This window comes from Dasypus novemcinctus, chromosome 7, assembly GCF_030445035.2.
Source record: "Dasypus novemcinctus isolate mDasNov1 chromosome 7, mDasNov1.1.hap2, whole genome shotgun sequence".
NCBI classification, from domain to species: domain Eukaryota; kingdom Metazoa; phylum Chordata; class Mammalia; order Cingulata; family Dasypodidae; genus Dasypus; species Dasypus novemcinctus.
Window position 1 is genome coordinate 36,165,226 of NC_080679.1, and position 23,447 is coordinate 36,188,672.

A 23,447-nucleotide genomic window follows, 5' to 3' on the forward strand; every position below is an offset into this window, starting at 1 on the left:
TTATCTCCCAGAGTTGTTGTGAAAATTAAATGAGTTTATACAGGCAAAACACTGAACTGACTGTCTAACACAGAGAAAGCAATTTAAATACTTATTATTTCCTAATACATATGCCAAGTCTTGGAGTTGTCATACACAGTGAGTATGCAAAGTTGAAAAAATAATCACAGAATTTCAGAACTAGGAAGAACAAGCCATTTGATGCTTAATTTGTTTCTACAATATATATCCTTCCTACGCATGAATACTTCACTGAATGATAACTCATTGCTTCTAAGGGAGTGGATTCTGTCTTTAGATCTGACTATTAAAATGTTAATTTTGGTAAGTACCTCTTACAGTATTTTTGCACTTGTTAAAAATGCAGATTCCACAATCCCAGGCTCAAAGATTCACAGTCAATAGATCTGGAGTATAGCATGATCCCATTTTGTGAAAATAAAAAGCATATGTACATATATACATATGTATAAAATTGTGGAGATATATAAGTAATCATTAAAAAATAAAAAATTGTAAGGTGTGGTACCTAAATTTGGATATTTCTAGGTTATAAGATTAAGGAGGCAGAGAGGACTTTCATTTAATACTCTTTAAACCTCTAAAAATTAAGGGGCGTAATGCATGAATGTTACTTTTATTTTCAAATTTAAAAGATTTTATAAAATGTAGATTTAGGGTCCTGTTTCCTGATCATATTTGGCTAACATTACCATAGTTTTTTTCAAAATGACTGCTATTAAACTGAAATTAAAATAGTCAAATCATAAAAAGGAGAAGGATGGGACATGTTGCTTTAACTTTTAATTGATACCTGAGGAAGAAAGGTATGACAACTGCTAGAAAGCCGCATTTGTATCTTGTAAAAATTGTAAAGAAAAATGACAAAAAAAAGGGGCGTGGAGACCCAGGGACCCCTTCCAAGTCCCCAGCACATAGTGGCCTGCATGACCCAGATGTATGTTAAACATTTACAACCATCCCCAGAGGGGAGAGAATATATAGATGTAAACTATAATCTTCCCAGAACAGTAAGCATCCCTGATAAATATTCTTCTCACAAGCGTAGTGAAAATACCACCCACCCCATGTGTATGCTTCATGTGACCATAGCAGAAACTTTGTTCTCATACCATATGGAATGTTCTTGTTCCGATACCCCTTATATCACCCCTCATTTGCTCATCTCTTTGAGGAGCCCTATCTTCATTCTCCAACTGGCCACCACTGAAGAGTCTCTCCTGTTCATAAGTCCCAATAAAACTTATGCCTGATTCAGTGCTGCATGCAGCTGCATCAACTAGTGCCTTTCAGGAGTTGGGTTGGAATAATTGGCGAGCCACCAGCCGGGAGACCGAAGCACCACCAGCAGAAGCAATCATGAGCTCTGGAAAGGAAGAATCTGCAGGGGAAGTCCCACGTTGGCCTATGACACCCATGTGAAGAGGAGTGGCTGCCCTCCTGGATGAGTGGGAACCAATGACAGAATATGGGATCATCCACTTTCTTGACTGTTTTGGAACTTCTCGAGAGTACGGGGACAACCTCGAAACCACCGATGGGAGCAGAGCAGATGCGGCAAGAACAGAAGATTATGAAGTTTAGTGGCCCCCGCACAGACGGAGAGCTGACGCAGCAGGATAACGCAAGGAAAGCAACACGCAGTTTCCCAGTGCTGCCAACAAGAATACAAGGGGACACAGAAGATCATACAGTGAATGGACACAGAGAGCTGGCAACTGGGGGGAGGGGGAGAGGGAGGGGAGAAAAATAAATAAGTAGTAAAAAATAAAATAAATTTTAAAAATTAAAAAGCAGGCATGGGGCACAGCTGTCAGCTGGTCATTGCTGTTGGCAATTAGCTATAGCAGATTGTCTCAAAGACAAATCTGCCTTTTGAGAGAAGGGTTAACTAAGACAGGGAAAACATTCCGTACAACCCTGTTAACCCCTTGCACCCTGGTTCTAGTGGAGCTAATAGAATTTGTTTAACTACTGGAGAAGTGGAAAAACTTAGCAACATTAATGTTACTAATAAAACGGTTAAGTTGCTCAGTTAATAAATGAAAGCACCCAATTTGTTTTGAAGTAAAAACTTACTAGAAACTGTACCTAAGAGTTAAGATCATTCTATAGATGTCTTTATATAATAAAACAGCAAAAGGATAATATCTGAAATTGCTACTACTGGGTGGATTTAGCCTAGACCTACTGCTGCGATGGTAATCTTAGACTAATTTACCTTTGTTTATGGCTACTTCAGGTGTAGCCTCAACCTTGTATAAATAAGTAAAGCTCTGAAGTAAAGAAAAATTATGCGGTTGTATTTTAAAGCACTGGGAATGATTTGGTTATATGCCAGTAATTAAAAAAGAATGAAATTCTTGTGCAAAACTGCATAGTCACAGAGCAGATTAGAATAATCAGCCTTCTAAGAGATCTTTTGAATATAATGTTATTTTATGGTTAAACTTATTTTGTAGGAGAATAAAAATTATAAGTAATGTTAGTGAGTTGTGTGTTTCTGTGTCTAACTCTCTGTGTCTATCTATTTGCTCAGTGTATATTTTCATACCTCGGGATGGTACTAGCAAATTAATTAATGAAATTTCTTAAAAGAGTTAAAGGGAAAGAGCTAGATGTGACAAATAGAGAAATGTAAGTCTAGCTTAAAACTTTTATCTACTAGGCCGTGGAATTAAGAATCTAGTTTGGCCTGTAATTTCCCAATTTAAACCTTTTAACAGTCTTAAAATGAGGGCAATTAATCCAACTACCAAATTTCAGTAAGTAAAGTCCTTGAAAGCTATGGGAAGATCTTTTCTAAATTAAAACAAATTAAACAATTATGATATATTCCAGAACATGGCAGTCAGTATGCTTTTAAGGTTAATCACAATTTTAGACTTTTATTAAAGAAAGAAAAAAGATGTTTGAGCCTCCTGTGGAGGGCAAAGAAAAAATAACATCTCTTGCATAAACTATAATTGCTCCAATATTATTTAGCTTGGGTGTAATCTCCCTAGGTTTATAGAATACTAATGAAATAAATTAGCATTAAATGTACTAAAAATTTTTAAGATGATAAAAATTGTAAGTTTGTGTTTAATGAAATTGAGTGATGTCCTAAATTAACATTATATGCATTAAATCTTTAAGATAATAAAAATTTTTAAGTTTTTGGCTAAGGAAATTATTACAAACCTCTTTTTTTGAAAATTGTTTTGGGGAGTAGATGTGGCTCAAGTGGTTGGATGCCTGCTTCCCACATGGGAGGTCCTGGGTTCAGTCTCAGGTGCCCCCTAAAAACAAACAGCAAGAAAAAAAATAAAATAAAATAAAACCAATTCAGGGGAAACAATGTGGCTCAGTGGTAGCCCCAGTACCAAAATATAAAATTGGTTTTGCCTAAATTGAAATGAACAGTTATTTTTTCTTCACAGAACAGAATAAGGGATATGAGACTTAAATGGATATAGAAAAGAAGTAAAATGTTTGTGGAAGTGAATTCATAGTCAATGCTGACTAAAATTTCATAAGTTTGTTTAAGGGAATGTGTTTTGTCCTAAAATAAGATGGCTGGTTTTCATAAAATCAAAGTGGAAATATGTAAGACAAGGTTTAAATGAATATAGAAAGTTGTAGAAGGTATTGCCAAAGGTAGCATTAAGTAAATGGTGAAATTTGTCTAGAGATGATGTAACTATATATAGTCTATGGTTATGGATAGTCACCATAAAAAACTCATAGAATTGAGAAGAAAATGTATGGTATTGGAAGCCTCCTCATAGGACTCCTCTACCTGCTACTTTCTTATCTACTAATGAAACTATTACTCACATACTCTTTGACCAGCATGATCTACCCCTTTCTGTTCCCCATGAACATCTTTCCTTTCTCTCATAATTCCCTAGCCAGTATCTTTCTACACTGGACTTCAGCAGTAACCCAGGCCCGCAATCAAACCCAATGTTGGGTTTGCACTAACTTACCATCCTCGTATACTACTGGCCTTCCTTGGACCACAACTCCTGCAAATTGGACAACGTGGAACACCTTGCTGGCATGGCAAAATATGACCCATTGACAAGTTTGGAATAAGACCTCATTTAAGACTGAAATCCAGCTGCTGTTTTTCAATGAGACTTATAATTGTACATATATTTTCCTTGTAAGTGAATAAGCCCAGGCCTTCATTAGGATATGCTTTTATAATGGTTTCAGATGGTGTGGCTGTTTGGTATTGTTTATGAACTCTAAAAATAGATTTTGGATTGTGTTGGTAAACTGGTCTGTTCCTCTGTGCACATTAGATTGTATTAGATTCAGCAATTTCACTTTTACTTTATTAAATCAAGATGAGGGTTTTTATTTGACCACATCATTAGGGTGACTCCATTTGAGCTCCCACCAAATATCCCCTTTGTGGGCTACATAAAGGGATGTTCAAAGACAGACAGAGAAGTAAATACACAGAGCAGGAAAACACAGAGAGTTTAGGTTTTTTGGACACCGGATGTAGAGTGAGCAGTGCTGCTGAACCTGGAAAGAGATGAACTCTGGAAAGAGAGACAAGCCTTATGCCAGCCTACAGCTGAGATCAGAAGAAGCTGGAACTATGGAGCCTTAAGAGAAAGAGGAAGGCTGAACACTCACAAAGACCAGCAGCCTTCTTGCTCCAACACATGACAACAGACTTTGGTGAGGGAAGTAATTTACTCTTTATGACCTTCCAACTGTAAGCATCTACCCTAAATAAATACCCTTTATATAAAAGCCAACAGATTTCTGGTAGTTTGCATCAGCACCCCTTTGGCTAACTAATACAATGGTTAATGACTGAGTCTGTTATCCTAGATCACATTGCCCCTCTCTGCATGGAATGACAAGAGGGAATCCATGATATGGGTTGGTTACCCTGAGTTGTGTAATTTTACTTTCAAGACTAGATATAGAGTAAAGCATGCCCCCTGGTACTTCTATGTTTGGCTATTTTTGTGCTAGGTGGAATTACAATGGTCACTGATAAAAACTTTCTGGCTTTAGCCAATCACACTGCTCAAGTCCTTAATGACTTCAAAGTAGCAATTTCCTTACTAAATGGAGAAACTACCCAACTACAAAAGGTAGTATTCAAGATAGGATGGTTTTAGATATTCTTACTGCATCACAAGGTGGGGCCTGTGCCCTCATTAATGTTCAATGTTGTATTTATATTCCTGATCACTCTCATAATATTTCGCAAACTCTAAATCATATGCAAGAGCATATGCAGCACATTGATAAATTAGCTATTGACCCCCTATCTGATTGCTTTAATTCCTTTCTTGGTCCTGGTGACATTTTTTTATAGGTCTATTAACTTTTAATGGGAGACTCCTATTATTCTGTTGCCCATTATACTGTTGCTGTGGAATGTGAATACAATGCTTGTCCTATGGTCAATGTAGGCTGCTGGGTGGGGGTGGATTATGGGGATGCAGGGATTCCCCCTAAGTCCTTGGCATGTAACCACCTGCATGACCTAGACATCAGTTAAAGTTAACATCTTTTTCAGAGGGGAGGGAATGTATATATGGTATCATAAACTGTAATCTTCCCAAAGCAGTAAAAATCCTTGGTAAATGTCCTTCCAATGAGCATAGTAAAAACATCACCATACCCCATGTGCATGCTTCACATGACCCTAGCAGAAACCATGTTCTCATACCCTATGGAATGCCCTTGTTCTGAAACACCTCATATCATCCCTCATTTTTCGTTCTCTTCACAGAGAGCTAACTTCATTCTCTGACTGGCTGCCATTGTAGAGTCTTTCCTGTTCTTAAGTCCCAATAAAGCTTATTCCTGATGTAGCAGTTTATATTGTTTATGAATTCCAAAAAGAGATATTGTTTTATGTTTGTAAACTGGACTGTTCCTCTGGGCATATTAGATTGTGTAACTTCAAAGGTTTCACTTTTGCTTGTTTAAATTATTTTTAAGGCTTTGATTGGGCCACATCATTAGGATATTGAGTTCCAGCCCCCTTGGTGGGCAGGGGCTCACAGAGAAAATGACAAGGCAGAGGAGTTAGTTGGAGTTTTTAGAGCTGGAGCACAGGAGAAAAACACAGAGGAATAGAGATGGCTCCATAGACATGGAAGAGAACTGGGAAGACAGATGAGCCATTTGCCTGATAGTTGACAGCTGGCATTGTGGAGTGAATACAGCAGCTGAGCCTGGAGAGAAACAAGTTCCAGGAGAGACAAGACTTATCCCAGCCTACAGCTGATATTGGAAGAAGCTGGACCATGGACCCTTAGGAGGAAGAGGAAGCCTGAACCCTTGCAGACATTGACAACCATCTTGCTCCAACACTTGGCAACAGATTTTGGTGAGGGAAGTAACTTATGCTTTATGGCCTGGTAACTATAAGCTTCTACCCCAAATAAATACCCTTTATGAAAGTCAACAGATTTCTGGTATTTCGCATCAGCACCCCTTTGGTTGACTAATATACCTGATTCAGTGCCATGTGCATTCTTTAGTCTTATAGCTACACCACTTCGTGCCTTTCAGGAGTTGGGTTGGAACAAGGGAAGAAAAAAAATCTTTCAACTCTTTAGTGTTCCTGTTAAAGACAGCAATTGTGTTAGGTGCTATGGGAAATAAAAAACAAAAATATTTGCCCTGTTTCATGAAAGAGAAGAGATACTAACCTAAAATGCTATGCCTTGATTATCTATTGCTACCAAGCAATCTGCCCCGAAACATAGCAGCTTAAAAATAAAAACCTTGAATTATATATCAGGTTAGAAATTTGAAAAGGGTATGACTAGGTAATTCTCCTGCGACCTGTGGCAGCCTGGGTCACTCAACACCATTCAGCTTGCAAAAATTATCCAGTTTGGGAGTCTCTAGGGCAACTTCAATCATAGGCCTGGAGCATTTGCAGGGCCAGATAGAAAGTAGGGTTCAGCTTGGCTACTCTCCTTGTCCATGTGGTCTTAAGGGCTGTCCACAGTCTCTTTAGGAAAAAATAGACTTCCTATAAGAGAGCTCAGGGTTCCAAGAGACTCATGCAAAAGCTCTTAAAAGCTAAGCTTTTAAAGAAACAATAAACTCCATTTCATCAAAATTAAAACCTTTTGTACATCAATAGACATTATCAAGAAAGTAAAAATACAACCTACAGAATGAGAGAAAATAGTTGCAAACCATATATCAAATTAGGGCTTACTGTCTAAAACATAGAAAATTTTACAACACAAAAAAGACAAATAGCCCAATTAAAAATGGGCAAAGGACTTGAATAGATATTTCTCCAAAGAAGATATGCAAATGATCAATAAGCACATGGAAAAAATGTTCAACAGCATCAGCCACTAGGGAAGTACAAATCAAAACCACAATGAGATACCACTTCATACCCACAAAGATGGTTATTATTTTTTAAAATGGAAAATAAAAGTATTGGAGAGGATGCAGAGAAATTGGGACATGTGATGGTTTGAAGCTATATGTATCCCAGAAAAACATACTCTTAAACTTAATCCATTCCTGTGGGAGTGAGTCTATTATAAGTAGGACTTTTTGATAAGGTTATGGGAGTTAAGCTGTGGCCCACCTCAATCAGAATGAGTCTTAATCCTACTGCTCTAGTCCTTTATAAGCAGAATGAAACTTAGATGAAAAGAAAGCCACTGGAAGCAAGAAACTGAAGGTCAATGGAACCTAGAAGAGAAGGGAGAGGCCAGGGACATTGCCTTGTGCCTTTCCATATGACAAGCTAAGGACCAAGGATAGCCACGAGGCAGCCCCAGAATGCCAGTCTTTAGGAAGAAAGCATTGTCTTGATGATGCCTTGATTTGGACTTTCTCCTAGCCTCAAAACCATTAGGTAATAAATTCCCACTGTTTAAGCCAACCTTGAACAGACAAGGAAACTTAAACAGAACCTCATGCATTGTTATTGGGAATATAAATAGTGCAGCCACTGTGGAAAGCAGTATGGTGTTTCCCCAGAAATATAGAATAATCATATGACCCAGCAATTCCACTTCTAGATATAGACCCAAAGAAACTGAAAACAGACACATTCAAATAGATACTTGTACACCAATGCTCACATGAGCATTATTTACAATAGCCAAAAGGAGGAAACAACTCAAATGTCTATCAACACATGAATGAATAAACAAAAGGTGATTCATGCATGTGATGGAGTACTATTCAGCCATAAGAAAAACGAATTTCTGAGACATGCTGTCACATGAAAGAACCTTCAAAACATTTTTCTCAGTGAACTAAACAAGATATTTAAGGACAAATATTGTATGATGTCACTTATAAGAGATGTCTAGAAATAGAAAATTTGCAGAGATAGAAAGTAGACTAGAGGTTACCAGGATATGAGGTGGGGGGATGAGTGTTTGTGTGCTGGTTTGAGTCTTTTGTAGATCCCAGAAAACTATGTTCTTAAGCTAACTCATTTCTTTGCATGTAACCTTATTTTATGTGGGACCTTTTGATTAGATCACTTTAGGGCCTTTGATTGGACTATTTCAGGGAGGCATGACCCAGGGTGGATATCAGTTCCTTTGCTAGAGGAGTTTTATATAAACAGAGAACTGAAAGCAAAAACACAGAGAAAAAGAGCTGCCATTTTACCCCATCACATGAGAGGATGCCAGGATTATCTAGCCACAGAAAGACAGAGAAACCCAGAGAGGCTGAGAGAAAGGCCAGAAAGAGCTTGGAATCAGCAGAGCAGCCTGAAGCTGAAGAGATTAGTCTGGGAAGAGATGAGCCATATGCTTGGCTACCCACAGCTGAGTTCAGGGAGAACGTGAGCCTGGAGGAGAAAGCATAGTCTCGCCACCATTTTGTCTTGCCACAAGGCAGATCAGGATCTGTCAACAGACAACCTTTGTTGAGACAGCATCTATTATGATTCCTTGATTTGGACATTTTCACAGTCTCAGCATTATAAAAGCATTATAAAAGCCAACCCATTTCTGGTAGTTTACATTGGCAGCCTTTAGCAAACTAAAACAATATGTTTGATGGATATGGGTGTTTGTAAAATAAATTAATTTTTAAAAAGCTATGTCTGGAAGCATCATGGCTTAACTTGCGCCATACTTTATCAGCCAAAGAGGTAGCATACCAACCTAGATACAAAGGAAGGGGAAGTAGAGCCTACTTCTTGGTGGTAAATTGTCAAAGGATTTGCCACCCTCTTTTATCACCTTAGCTAAGAGTCCAGTAGGGCTTACAAACAAGGACTGAGTATATGGCTGGAAGAAGTCAGAGAAGCTGCAGAACAACTAGAGAAAATGAGGCTACTAGGGGAAATGGGATTGGATAAAGCCTGGGTAGGATTTATATAAGCAGAGGGGAGTGGGAGAATATTTTAGTCATAGAGAACAAATTATATGAGGTAATGTTCAGAAAAGAAGTGTATGGAGCATGTTCAGGGCCCTGACCATAACAGCACTAATTGCTGGTAGTAATTGGGCAACTAAGTTTGATGGTATAAATTGAGGACAGATTTTACAGGGCCTAGAATGGTAAACTAAGGAGTTTGGATTTTGTCTTCTATGGTGGAGTTTTCCAAACTGTGAAGTGCTATGGCATTGTTGTTTTTCTATATAAAATCATTTTCAGAATCCCTAAGACTTTAAAACGGGTGGTCTGGGCAAGAGAAAAGGACTCCAGGGATGAAGTCTCACTCTTTGTAGGTCATGCAAGCTGGCAGCAGGTAAACTGACCAAGGCAAGCAGTAACAAGAACTCAGCTTGAGGCACCTTCCTTTTGACATTTCTTTGGGTCAGTGTCCTATCTGCACCTAAAGCCTCAATATTTTAAAATGTATGAGAATGTTTCTAATAGGGAGGTGAGGCAGGGAGGAGGAGAAGGATGCCTTCCTCCCCTGTGAACCCTCATCAGACTCCTGGGCTCTTCACCAACTTCTGCTCTCTCACATTAATGTGTCACCAACACAATCCAATTGGCTTTTATTTGTTTCAGTGGTTTTAGTGTGGTTTCTTCAAAATCCTTGAAGTCAGGAGTTAAGTTTATAACAACTCATGGGTCCGCTCAGCCCTCACCAGAAAATTTAATAATTTCAGGTATATAAAGAATATTCAATGATTACAGCTGGATTAACATTGATTGCGCCTATACTGTGGAGTATATAGAGACATATCAAGGTGCATCTGTTCTCTTCTGGAATGTTTTCATATCATTTGGATATCTGTTCATTTTATAGTCTAAACAAGAAAACCACAAAGGCCTTGGGATCAAGGAATTTCTGGTGTCAGCCATGCACGCACCCATAAAAATATTTTACACACACATAACATAGAGTAAGTAGCAAAACATTTTTATTCTCAATCTTATTAAATACATTTCTTTGAAGTTTAAAGTTTTTTCTTTGGAGTAAAATTTTTTTTCATTTTCCTCATTTAAATTTTAGTATTATATTTCTTCACTTTAATAGCCAAGGTATAGTTTGTCTTCACTTTCCTTTGGCATAAATTCAATCAGTGCTTGACACTTTTGAGCAAGACTTTGTTCTGGGTCTCTGAAAAATAATGTCACTACCAAAGTCTTTTTTTTTTTAAGATTTATTGTTATTTATTTCTCTTCTCTTCCCCCCTACCACCCCCGTTGTCTGCTCTCTGTGTCCTTCTTTGTCCACTTTCATTCTTGTCAGCGGCACCAGGAATCTGTGTCTCTTGTGTCATTTTGCTGTCATCAGCTCTCTGTGTGTGTGGTGCCACTCCTGGGCAGGCTGCACTTTCTTTGCACAGGGCAGCTCTGCTTGCAGGGTGCACTCCTTGTACATGGGGTTCCCCTATGTGGGGGACACCCCTGCATGACACGGCACTCCTTGCATGCATCAGCACTCTGCATGGACCAGCTCACTGCACAGGTCAGGAGGCCCTGGGTTTGAACTCTAGACCTCCTATGTGGTAGGTGGATGCTCTATCAGTTGAGCCAAATTCTCTTCCCACCAATGTCTTAATGAAGGTTTGTTTTGCCCTCTTCCAACAGGCCTAATTTTAATGAGCTTGGTTTCTAGTTTCTCTTACACTGCTGTATTAGTTTACCAGTGCTGTAGTAAATAACACAGATGGCTTAAAAATCAGGAATTTATTGTCTGACAGTTTTGGCAGCTGGAAGTCCAAAATCAAGGTGTTGGCTGGACCCTGCTTTCTCTGAAGCTTATAGTACTCCGGTAGTGAATTGCCAACCAGTCGTAACTCCATCTCTGCCTGTCACATGGCTGTCTCTTCCCGTCTGTCTCAACCTACTCCTGTGTCCAGATTTCCTTTCCCTATAAAGACTCTGGTCATTGGATTAAGGTCCACATGGATTCAGCTTGGCCTCATCTTAACTCATAGGATCTTTGGAGATGCTATTTGAAAAATGAGTTCATATCCACAGGTCTAGGGGTTAGGCTTAATTTTTCTTTGTGGGGACATGACTTAATCCATAGCAACTGCCTTTGACCAGATATTGAAAGGGTTAGGGTGAAAATGATGGTAATGATGGCAACATTCATTGAAGAAAAGGAATGATGACATGTGTGTTTATTTATAGTAATTGAGAAAGTGGAGAGCAGCGGAGGAAATCAGGATGAAGAGTCATCCTACTGTTTCTTTGTGTGTCTTCTCATACCCGTAGATGAGACCCAGACCAGAGTATAGTTAGAAAAAGCGCTCTCCGTGTGAGGGACTGGGGCACAACCCCCCCCACACCAACCCGTAAGATGTGATGAAGAGCTAGATGCCTATTATGCGGAGAGGACATATCAGAGCTTCTTGATTTGTCCTTTTCACGTAAAAGAAAAGATTTTAAAACTGAAAAGGCTTTGCCTTCAGGCTTAATAACTTAAAGAGGTATATTATATGTGTAAAGGGAAAAGCCTGAAGTTTTTCCGAAATTCTAAGTTAGTTCAGACTTATTTGGGCTACAAGCAGATATTTAGATTATTTTAGCAGCAGGTCTGAATGGTTTAGGTAGTTTATTTGCATTTCTGATCTATTGCATTAATAACTGTTTAATCTTATGCAATGAATAAAACATTGAGTCTTCCTTTCTGAAATGTCAGAAATCTCTGCCTATATTAGTCTGAATAGATTACACTAAAATACAATAACAAATAAACCACAAGATCTCAGTAGCATAAAAGACAAAAATGTTACATTTCATGTTCACAACACAATCTGATATCAGTTGAGTGGTCCTCCTAAACCTCTCTACTCCAAGGGGTTACTCAGAGAGTAGCATCCTTCTTGCAACTCTCCCACCTTGAAACCCTTTGAGTCCAGCCATCTGGGCAAGAGAGAAAGAGCAAGAAGGCACACACTCTCTTTACAGCCCCAAATTACTTCAACTCCCATTCCATTCGAGCCGTACTCCTTCTTTTCTGGGGTTCTTTAAAAGTGATGTATTTTCACCCAAATTAGAATTCTTTAAACTAAGGAGTAATGTTCATTGCTTCTTACCTGCTTTATATTTGGGACATTACTTGTTACTTGCAAGCTTCCTTTTGAAAAGAATTGTGTTGCTAAAAAGATAAGAGTGTAGGAAGAAAGGGGGAAATAATGACACAATCGACATTAAGTTTGATATTTATGATCTAAAATCATGTGTGTGGATAATGGGCACTTTGGAATAAACATAAAATTCTCCCTGCCCATGAAATTGCAAGGGGTGTCCTGGGAAACACAATTTTATAGCTAATTTAGTCTCCTTTACGTTTTGATTATATAATATTTACCTTGAAGTGGGATCCAATTAGGCTGTGAATCATAATGCACCTGGTGGCATTGTCTAAATGCCCGGGACTCTCTGCTACCACTTGGGATTTTATAGGCACTCCAGGCTACTGCAAAGAGGGGAAATAAATAACGGCTCAGAACTTAGGAAGCAAGACTCACAAGCACTTCAGTGTTCTTTTCCTTTAGACCAAAGACCTATCTCAGCAATGCTATTTACTCATTCATATTATAATAACCTGTCAAGAGCTCATCCTACCAGACCAATAATACCCTGAGGTCCAGAGTCCCTTTGTGGAGTGCAGCTCTTTGTGAGCCTCCAGGGAAAAGATTTCTGCAATTTCGCTCTGGTAGAGCCACTTTCGAGAGTTGCTATTTCACTCTTGACACGATTCATGCTTCATCCAGGAAGAGGCTCTGCCTTAGGCTTAATAGGGATGCTGTCAAATATCTATGGTAAGGGACAAGAATTGTGAGAATTTTGTCCTTGTCTGCACAGGATAAGACATATCCTCCATCCCTGTAAGGAAAGGAAAGTCCTATGGTTTTCACCTGATTTGTGCTTTTAATATGAGGAAGATGAAGGAAGAGACAGAAGTGTGGGGCACAGAGGAAAGAGAGAAAACTATTGAGTCACACCTGGTCTCCCAAGAGTGGAAGAGGAGAGTTAAGGGAAGGTTTGGAAAGAGATGTATTCTCCATAGCAGCTTGGGGAAGTGAGAGACTGTAAGAAGGGAAAACAGGAATTTAGGAGATCTTGCTGTCAGTTATGAACCAGACACCATTTAATGTCCCTTGGGAACTGAAAATCACAATGCATTTTCTTAAACACCACGCTGCTCTGAGACTGGACCAGGGTAGAATTCTAGTCATGGCTGTTTTATTTTCTCCTTGTGCAGAAATAAGGAGATGATCACTATACAATTAAGGGCATACATTGAGCACTTCGTTAGATTGTGCAGACCTTGTTTTTCTCACTTATTCTGGGCACTCATTCATGGAAAACAGCTCAATAAATGTGAATGAATGAATGAAGACATGAAGACATGAATAAACATTTGGAGATGGTTGTGATAGCCCTGAACCAACAATGTGGTGCCCTAGAAAGTTATCAATGTCCACAGTCAGCAGGCCTGGGCCGTTTCAGTCCCTGCCACTAACTAGTCGTGGGAACAAGAACAAACCCTCAATGGCACTCAGTTTTGAGAATCAAAGGAGAGCTTGTGAATTTCTTTGTTATCAATTTATATGCATATTTAGAATAGATATACAGGAGAGGGGTAAACCATAAAATACTATACAAATAGTAGTTACAATTGCAACCAGTAATTTTCAAGATTCAAAAAAAGGTATACATATTAATACTATTAAAAATTTATTAAAGTCATAAGGCTCAATTATGTGTGTGCTTGTTTAAATTAACAGACTATCTTCTCTGAAAAAATATAAAAATCACATAATCATGCTATTATTCTTAGGAAGCGTCACAAAAAAACATATATTTGAAATATGGGGGTGCTGTATATTTTCCAAAGGTCAGTTTCTAATATTTATGTTTCTCTGGTATGCCCTGGATAATTGCAAAATGGTTTTTTGCCTAGAAAATTTCCAGGGCCCAGACTGGCTGCTGCTTGTGCTGCCAGGGAGTCAACACCCTCTCCACTTGCTCTCCCTGCTCTCTTCATTTCCAGTAACTTATATATGCCTAAGTCCATTGTTTATAAACTAAAGGGGAAATACACTGTTTAAAAATTGTCTTCTTTCCTTCTTTCTTTCTTTCTAAAAAATTTAGCATGTGTCCTCAAGGTCTTTCTTGTCAGTACACAGAATTTTCTCAGTCTGATTAATGACTGAATAGAATTCAATTGTTGAATGATCTACATTTAGTTCATCAGTCCCCAATTATTGGACATTTAGTTTCTTTTCATTTTATTACAAATTTCATTTTCTCACAAATACTGCTGCAATAAACATTTTTTAATCTATATATCTTCTATAGAATAAATCTCTGGTGTTGAGATACAAAGATTAGTTAAGATACTTTCAGCTACAACCAGGTGTCTAAACAAACAAAAAAAAGATATTAATTTCCGACTTGTCTTTACAAAAAATTGGAGATGGTTCTGGAATATTGAGATGGTTCAACAATATCAGGATCCTGGATTGGCATCTCTGCAATTCTCTTTGCTTTCTCCTCTTAGTGACAAGATGGCTGAAGTAGATGCAAATATCTCATCCATACCCAGCAGCGTCCATGCAGGAAGCAAATAGAAGGTGAGAAGAAGAGCATTTCCCCCCTACAATCTATGCTTTAATCAGAAACTACAAGAGAAGCTGAGAAAGCTATTGGGGAGGCAGTCAAGAAATAAGAGAAATGTTGGGTAAGGATGTTACATATGGCTGTGCACTACACAATTCTAGGAGCACTATTCATATCATAATAATCATAAATTGTATCATTATGAATAAGTTCTGATCAAAGCTATAAAATATCTTAAGGAAGAGCCACTTTTTCTTGTCTATGTAAAATCTTCATGTGAGTTAGCAGTGGCTTCAAAACAGTGTCTGCCACAAATGCAAAGGATAATTTCAATCTTTCATCCAAAAATGTTAAAACTTTATCACCAACATCATATGAGAATGCTATTTTCTCCACACATTTGTCAATACTAGGTATTATCAATCTGATAGGTGAAAAAAAACTCTTACTGTTTAAATTATATATTTTTATTATTCTCAAGGTACATGCTTTCTTATATTAATTGGCTATTGAGGTTTTGTCTGTGATTTGCCAGTTTATACATTCTGATCCTCTTCTCTTTTGGTTTTTATTTCAGAGCTCCTGGTCCTCCAGAGATCTCATTTATTCTGCTCCCTATTTTTAACTTCTTTGTTCAAGATTACATGGCAATTGATTTATTTTTAAAATTGCAAGTTGCCTTGAAAGATAAACTGTAATTTTCTGAGACGAGTAAATTATTTGACCATTGTAAGAAGGAAATACAGTTCCTGAAAAGGAAGTAGTATTAGGAGAAGAGAATTATGGGAAGTAGGAATCTCCCCCCATTCATAACTCATATCTTCCTCCCCTGAGCCAAACAACTGGTCGTACTGTTCAGCTATATGTGGGTGGAGCCCTAGGTTCTGTGGGAGCTGGTCAGGGAGCTGATACAGGAAGATCTCCTGTGTGGTCGTGATGTAGGCCTTGGGATTAGCATGTGAGATTCCAAAGGAGAGGACCAGGGGGCAGAAGATGCTGAGAAGAGTTTGTACCATCATGATGCATGGACCCAAGTAGAGGGTTGGCTTTGTCCTAAATAAATGTGCCTGTTTTCCACAATACCCATGGATAGGCTGCACCCTTCCTCTTCTTGGGGGCACCTCCTTCCTGATGCTTCAGAGGAGTCTGGCAGCCCACCAGTTGGCACAAAACTGATCCACAGTGAGAGAAAACCAATTCCCTATCTCAACCCCCAACCTTCCTACAGCCTTCTGAACTCAAGTTTGTAAAGAGCAAAGCCTAATAAGCAAACCCTTCTCAACATTACTTTGCCTTTCTTACTCTAACTGAAAGCGGGCTTTCACACATTGTAGCTCTTACTACACCTCAGCTATTGTGGGCTAGAGATGGAAAACGTTTCCTTCTTGGGCCTCAGGGCTACTTCTAGATCACTTCTCCCTCTCCTCCAAAACTCCAACACTATTGACACACATCCACCACCTTATGCAATCCCCTATGCCTCTCTTTGTCAACAACTTTACGATTACTTTCTCCCATTTTTAGCACTTGTCTAAATGGTTACCTCTTTTACCACTTTCCTGTTGCCATGCTTATGACTTCAACATCCAACATGGAGGTTTCATCCAACACTTAACCTCAAAGCACCATTGATTGTTTTCCCATCAATTATGTGGCCACTTCTGGCTGTGCCTAGATCTCATCTTCACCAATAACTACACCTCCTCTCAAATCTTGATGTGAGTATCCCATGGATGAGGAAATCAGTCCCTCCATCTTAACAGCACTGTAATTCCAAAGTTATAGAGAAAAGTTAGAGGTTCAATAAATGTTTTGCTGGACAGTCACTGATTTCTTTCAAATGTATTTTATTAGTACTTCTTTCAAATAGTTGTGCACTTTGCAAACTTATGAACTCAAGTTCCACACTCCCTTCCTACAGGTCTCCTATACTCCTCCCTTTCTGACCACAAGCCAGTTCTCAGTGGGGAATATAGGTTACACCTGCATGTAAAGTAAAGGTTTTTGTGGCCATCAGCTAGAACTGAACATACCCTCCTTTGTTGCTGCAATGAGGTTCTTAGAAATGACAAAGTCCTATTCCCAAATTCTGATTTTGTGGTCTTTTCCACACACCATTCTTCTCATTTTTTATATTACTGTCTCTAGTGACCTCTAAAACTGCAATTTTTAAAACCATTTGTGCCCCAAATCCCTAGTATTAGTACTATAATTTTTTAAATGTTTATCTCTGCTTTCTTCCTTTCCCGACCTAGATTCTATGGTCTAGCATTAAACTCTCTTCCTTGCATTTACTCTTAACTTTCTTGACCTTCTCTATCATATTTAAATGGAAAAAAAAAAAAAAACACCCTGCTTAAATCCAAATAGCTGCCTCATCTACCATAGCTATACCCAAGGAGCTATGCATGGCTAGAGAAAATACATTATCATGCTTTCTGGTCTTAATTTACACATGACCACAAAACCCAAGTGGACACCTAGCATGTTTTAAGCAAACCTAAAACACTGCCCAAGAGAAGTGAGTTTCTTTCTTTCTGAGATGGTAATTTCACACATTCTCTCTCCTCCTTCAGTTTGATTTCATGCTCAGCTGATGCCTAGCTTTTAATTCCCCTGGAAAAGTAGCAATCGTCAAATGAATTATGTCATCTTACCAAACAATACTTAGCAATCGTCTTGTATATGTTCCTATAAATTTTGCCTTCCATTCTGTTTGAATGGAAGGGCTGCTTCCTAATAAGTAAAAACAAAGTTAGGTGGATGGCTTCAGGAAATGTGTTATTGCCTTCAGTGATCTCAGCAGTCTAAACATTGAAGTTGGTGATTCTTATGATTATTCTGGAAGAACCTGGAAGACACTATAGTGTAACTTTGAACTCATTACCCCTTACAACTTGTCAAAGCCTCAACTGAAAAAGAATAGAAAATGTACAGAGGATTGCCTGGAGGATTTACATTCATCCATTCCTTCTTCTAGTTGCTCTAAAATCTGTTTTTGGATTAAGTCAGATCTGTTTTTGGATTAAGCCAAAGTAGGGCTTTGCACTTACCTGGATAAAATAAATCTCTCCACCACCATAGTAATGGGCTTTGGTGTTTGCCATCAATCTGAACTGAAAAGAAGAACCTCATGAAATTTGCTGTTTATGCAAAGAAGGGTTTCGAGAACAATGTTTACTTCCTTCCTGAAATCATTCCTTCATTTCTTTTATCTTTTCCTGGATTATTTCTTTCAGTGCACATACATGCTACAATATCTCTTATCTTAAAAGAAAACGTTTTTTTATGCACACGTCCCCTACTACCTATTGCCCCATTTCTCTGTTCCATTTAAACCAAAAAAATCCTTGAAAGAATTCTCTCTACTTGCTGCCCCTACTTCCTTTCCATCTGTTTTCCCTTGAAACCAGCCCAGTCAGGCTTTTGTGGAACCAGTTGCTACAATGGTGGGTCATAGGAACACTGGTTCAGGACACAAGAACTTTCAGCAAATAACCCTTTTTCACTTGCACAGAGTAAAGAATCCAGAAAGGACAAATAATCTCCTTGTTACTTACACAGCACAAAGAGTCCAAAAGAGCAGGGGAAGAAGTCCTATCATGCTGGCCTCCCAGGATGGCCAAAATTTGCTCTGAGTTGGGATGGTAGATGGCAGCTCCACATGCCCCACTTCATGCTGGAAAAAAAACAGGCAAATCTATACTGTTTGAAGGTGGTTTGTATCTACCTCATGGGGAGGGAGCCCTGCACTGCCACTAAGAATTTCTGTATATTAATTTTTGTTACCTACCTAAATTCCATTGATTAAATTTATGGTATATCAGTAAAGACATAACTTATATTTCATAGTTAACAAATAAGGGAACTATTAGAATCCAGCATTTTAAAATTTTGTGATATGGAAAATTTTGGAGAACTCTCCTAACAAGTTTTGCTAAACAGTTTTAGTAGTAGATCAAATAATGATATTAAAATTAACCATCTAATTGGGTTCATTTCTGCAAAGGTCATGAAAAAATCACTGTTAGAGAAGTGTAGTTTAACCCTATGAAATATAAAATTTCAAATACAGTCATATTTCATTAGCTGGAGTAATTTTCAATGGTCTTTTAACTGTATTTTATTCTTATTGATATAGTTTAATGATACTGACAGAGAAATAGGCAAATATTTTTTCCTGAAAAGAAACATACATATTTATTTATTTATGGGCATTAGGAAGTAATTCATACTCCGATTTTTTTTTTTTATATTTCCCAGGTGGGTTTTAATTTTTCCTTCAGGGTGAAAGGACTTTTGTCTTTTAAGCAAGCAAGACAAACAGATTTACAAACAAAAATAATTTAATTCCAATCACATGTTATTTTGCGTGAAATGTACTTTGGATTCATTAAACTATTCCTGACTTGATCCACTATTACCCCCACACTTCAGTAATCAGGTAAACAAGGGAATTCCTTCTTTACCTAAAAAGGTTTAAAAATTGGCCAAACTGAAGTGTATTGAAAATGTAGCTGAAGAAGAAACAGTCAAAAGGAAAATATGCACTGAATGATCCTGATTGTATTGTAGTATAAAATTTGAGTGCCACCCGCGTGTGAGTGTACTACAAAAATAGTATGTGTAAATTAGGCATGGCCTGAATATGAATTTTTTACTTTCTCAATGAAATGCCAAATTAAATTTATGTATATTTCAAAGGTATTTTAGAACTGTGTTATAATTTTAAAATGGCTCCAAGATTCCCACTCCTTGGTGTACTCTCCTGTATAATCTCCATCCTTGATTGTGTGCAGACCTGTACCATGACGGGATGCACCAGGTTTCTAATCAGTTGTCTTGGGGTTAATACAAAGTGAGAGGATGCTGGGTGGGCCTGGCCTAATCAGAGAGACCTTTCAAAGAATTAGGGAAGCATCAGAAAGACCCTCTCCAGCTGGTGAAAGAAGAAGTCCAGCTCAAAGAAGAAGTAAAATGTCATGAGTTCTGCAGCTGCAAGGAAATAAATTGCACCACATAAGCATGGAAGAGGATGTCACGCTCCAGCTGAGAACCTAATTCCTGGACAACACCTTCACTGCAACCTTGTACGAGGCCCTGAAACAGAAATCCAGCTCAGCCATAACCAAAATCCCTGTAGACAGAAACTAGAAGATAGTTACTGTATGGTGCTTTTTTATTTTGTTTTATTTTGGGGTTTTTTTGGAGGTACCCAAGACTGAACCCAGAATCTTGTACATGGGAAGCAAGAGCTCAACCACTGCACTACACCCTCTCCCTGTGTGGTGTTAAAACTCCAAAATTTTTGGTGATTTGTTACACAGTGATAGATATCTAATACATACTTCAAATTTAAATGTTACAATTGCTAAGCGCAGCTGCCTAAATACAGAGTTGAAATTTTTTTAAAGTTATTATTTTGTAAGGAAAAAATAATTAGTACTATAATAAAAACTAATGTAAAATTTAGACGAGCTATTTACTGATCTTCTATATATTTTCTGACCACTGATCAGGCAAATTTTAAAAATTGGCATCTATCAATTTAAAATGTTTAATTAAAAAAAGGTAGGGAAGCAGACATGGCTCAGCTAATAGAGCGTCCGCCTACCATACGGGAGGGTCCAGGGTTTGATCCCCAGGCCCTCCTGCCCCGGGTGGTGAGCTGGCCCACGCACAGAGCAGCCACGCACAAAGAGTGCCATGCCACACAGGGGCGCCCCCACATGGGGGTGCCCCACGCACAAGGAGTGCACCCTGCAAGGAGAGCAGCCCACGTGAAGAAAGCAAAACCCACCCAGGAGTGGCGCCACACACACGGAGAGCTGACGCAGCAAAATGATGTAACAAAAAGAGATGCAGTTTCCCAGTGCCACCAAGGGGGCAGACAGGCACAGAAAAACACACAGCAAGTTGACACAGAGAGCAGACAACAGGGGTATGGGGAGAGGGGGAGAAGAAGGGGAGAGAAATAAATAAATATAAATCTTAAAAAAAAAGTTTACATGTTAAAAACCCAATAACAAAAAAATACTGAATGTAGGGTCTAAATGAATGCCTCTAATGAACTAGTATGGCAATGAACTCATTTCTAATGGCTCAAAAAATTGAAAATTTTATTGAATATTAAGTAATTAAATAAATTAAATTAATTCTTATAATTATTTTGTGAAATGGAGGGTGAGAAGATAAATTATTCCAGAACTAAAAATCTAGCCTGTTTTTTTTTAGGCACCAAAATTTTTGTTTACCCACCTTCCTGTTCTCTTTTAACACATTATAAACCAAATTAATTTCTTTTTGACCCAGTGTTGTGATAGGAACCATCGTGTTACAAAATAGTGACAATCCTATGCCTGTCTTTTACATTTTTCTGGCCCCTGTCAACCTCTGTCTGTCACTTCTCTTATCCCCTTAACAATCCATTCTAACCACTGTAAAATGGGGACTCAAAGTACCAACCTCATTGTTCTGAGGTTTAAGAGAATGCCCAGTGCTAAAGTACTTTCCTAGGAGCATTCAAACTCCAACAATTCCTCGCTGCTCTTTAAGACTGCTTTTACTCATCTGTCATGGACTGAAGAACCAGTAAGCCAAGCACATGGGTATAAAGTCCAAAGGGCCAGGTGAAGACCTAGAGTGCATTGATGGGGTCAGTCTCAGTGATGATGACATGGGCCCCAAAACCCCTGAGAGCCTGGACACAGCCCTTGCCCACATCGCCATAACTAGCTACCACCGCCACTTTGCCTGCAATCATCACATCTGTGGCCCGCTTGATGCCATCTATGAGGGACTCCCAGCAGCCATAGAGATTGTCAAACTTGTTCTTGGTGACAGAGTCATTGACATTGATGGCAGGCACCTTCAGGATCCTGTTGGCCTTTGGAAGTAATTTATATTAGGATTCTCACCTGGTGTGATGTCCACCCAAAATGGCAGACTTACTAGACTGAATGAATTATTATCCTACCTCTTATTTAAAGATTATAATTTTTTACAGGTCTAATTTTCAACAGAGTGGATTTTAGAATCACATATCGTTATGCACAATTCGGGATATTTGATACACATTACGCTATATAAAAGCTTTTACTCTCCTCAAGATGACTAATTGGATAAACAAGAAAGTAAAATTTGATGGGCTGCCCAAATTCCAGCTCATTACCTAATTGCAGGTGTGGGTAAATAGCTCAGCTCTCACATTTCTTAAAACATGTATAAGAAATGATTCCTGCTGAATCTATTCAATTTAAGACAGGCTAACTAAGTAGAAATGACCCAAAAAAAGTCTGAAGGAGTGACTAGTCATGAAATAGACTGTGACATTGGCTTTTTCATTTAAAATTTTCCCTTTTACTCTATCCTTGTACTGGGCATTGTTGGATTTGCATGTGAAAATAAGCTTCTCTGTTTTTGTTTTCATGGCAGTCTTTGTGTTTTGCAGTACTCTGCAGGCATGTGATTGTCTAACTAATTGTAAATATTTACTTACCATCCATCTTCTCACGGATTCCCTGAGCTCTGTGAGGGCAGGTCTATGAATTCCTAGTATTCCCCTCAATTTCCCCAAAGGCCAGCAAAACACTCAGCACAGAGATTTAGTCAATAAAGACATTTACTGACTGGTAATTTTTCTGCAGTTTTGCTTTCCATTAATACTTTCCTCTGATTTCATTTCACTATAAAAATTTTCAGAAGATGGGAGGACACATATGAGAGATTTCTTCTGGGATTCAAATTCTTCCAGGAGAACAGTTTTTAATTAGGGATCATTTGCTTTAAAATTCCAATACCCAGGTCCCATCTCAGGCCAATCAAATCAAAATCTCTGTGGGTTGGGGTCTAGACATCTGAATTTGTGAAGGCCCCAGTTTATTCAGCTAGCATGGAGAACAACAGCTCTAAGCCTGCATCTCCCAAATTTCAGTGTACATAGAATCACTTGGCTATTAAAAAGTCACTTCTTTAGTCTGCTTGTGGTAGACTAGAAAATTATTTCAACTCTTCTCTCACTCCATACCTTACCATGTAAGTATGCAGTGCCTGCCCACTGTGGAAAGACTTATTTCCCACACCTTGACTTCTGTTGAGCCATGTGACCTGCTTTGGCCAATAGGATGTAACCAAATGTGACACAGACAGACGATATTATCAGGCCTACTTTCTGGCACTTTTATAACTGCCATGAGAAAAACATGCCTGGCCTTACCAGCAGGTCTCAGGAAGAGGATGAGAGTCATGTGGATCAAAGCCCAGTTAACCCAGCCAAGCCCAATGTAGATCACCTGACCCCCCAGCTGACTCCTAGAAGAGTGAGAAAGCCCAGCCAAGATCAGCAAAGCCAACTGTCAACTTTACCCCAGATCAGCTGACCCCCTGTTGACCTACACATGTGTGAGCAAAATGCT

At 38.6% G+C, this 23,447-nt stretch overlaps 1 pseudogene; it reads right to left on the reverse strand.

Annotated features, from left to right (window-relative positions):
- Positions 1-21,363, reverse strand: part of LOC101439798 (katanin p60 ATPase-containing subunit A-like 2) — a 79,003-nt pseudogene extending 57,640 nt beyond the window's left edge.
- Positions 21,364-23,447: the final 2,084 nt, after the last annotated feature.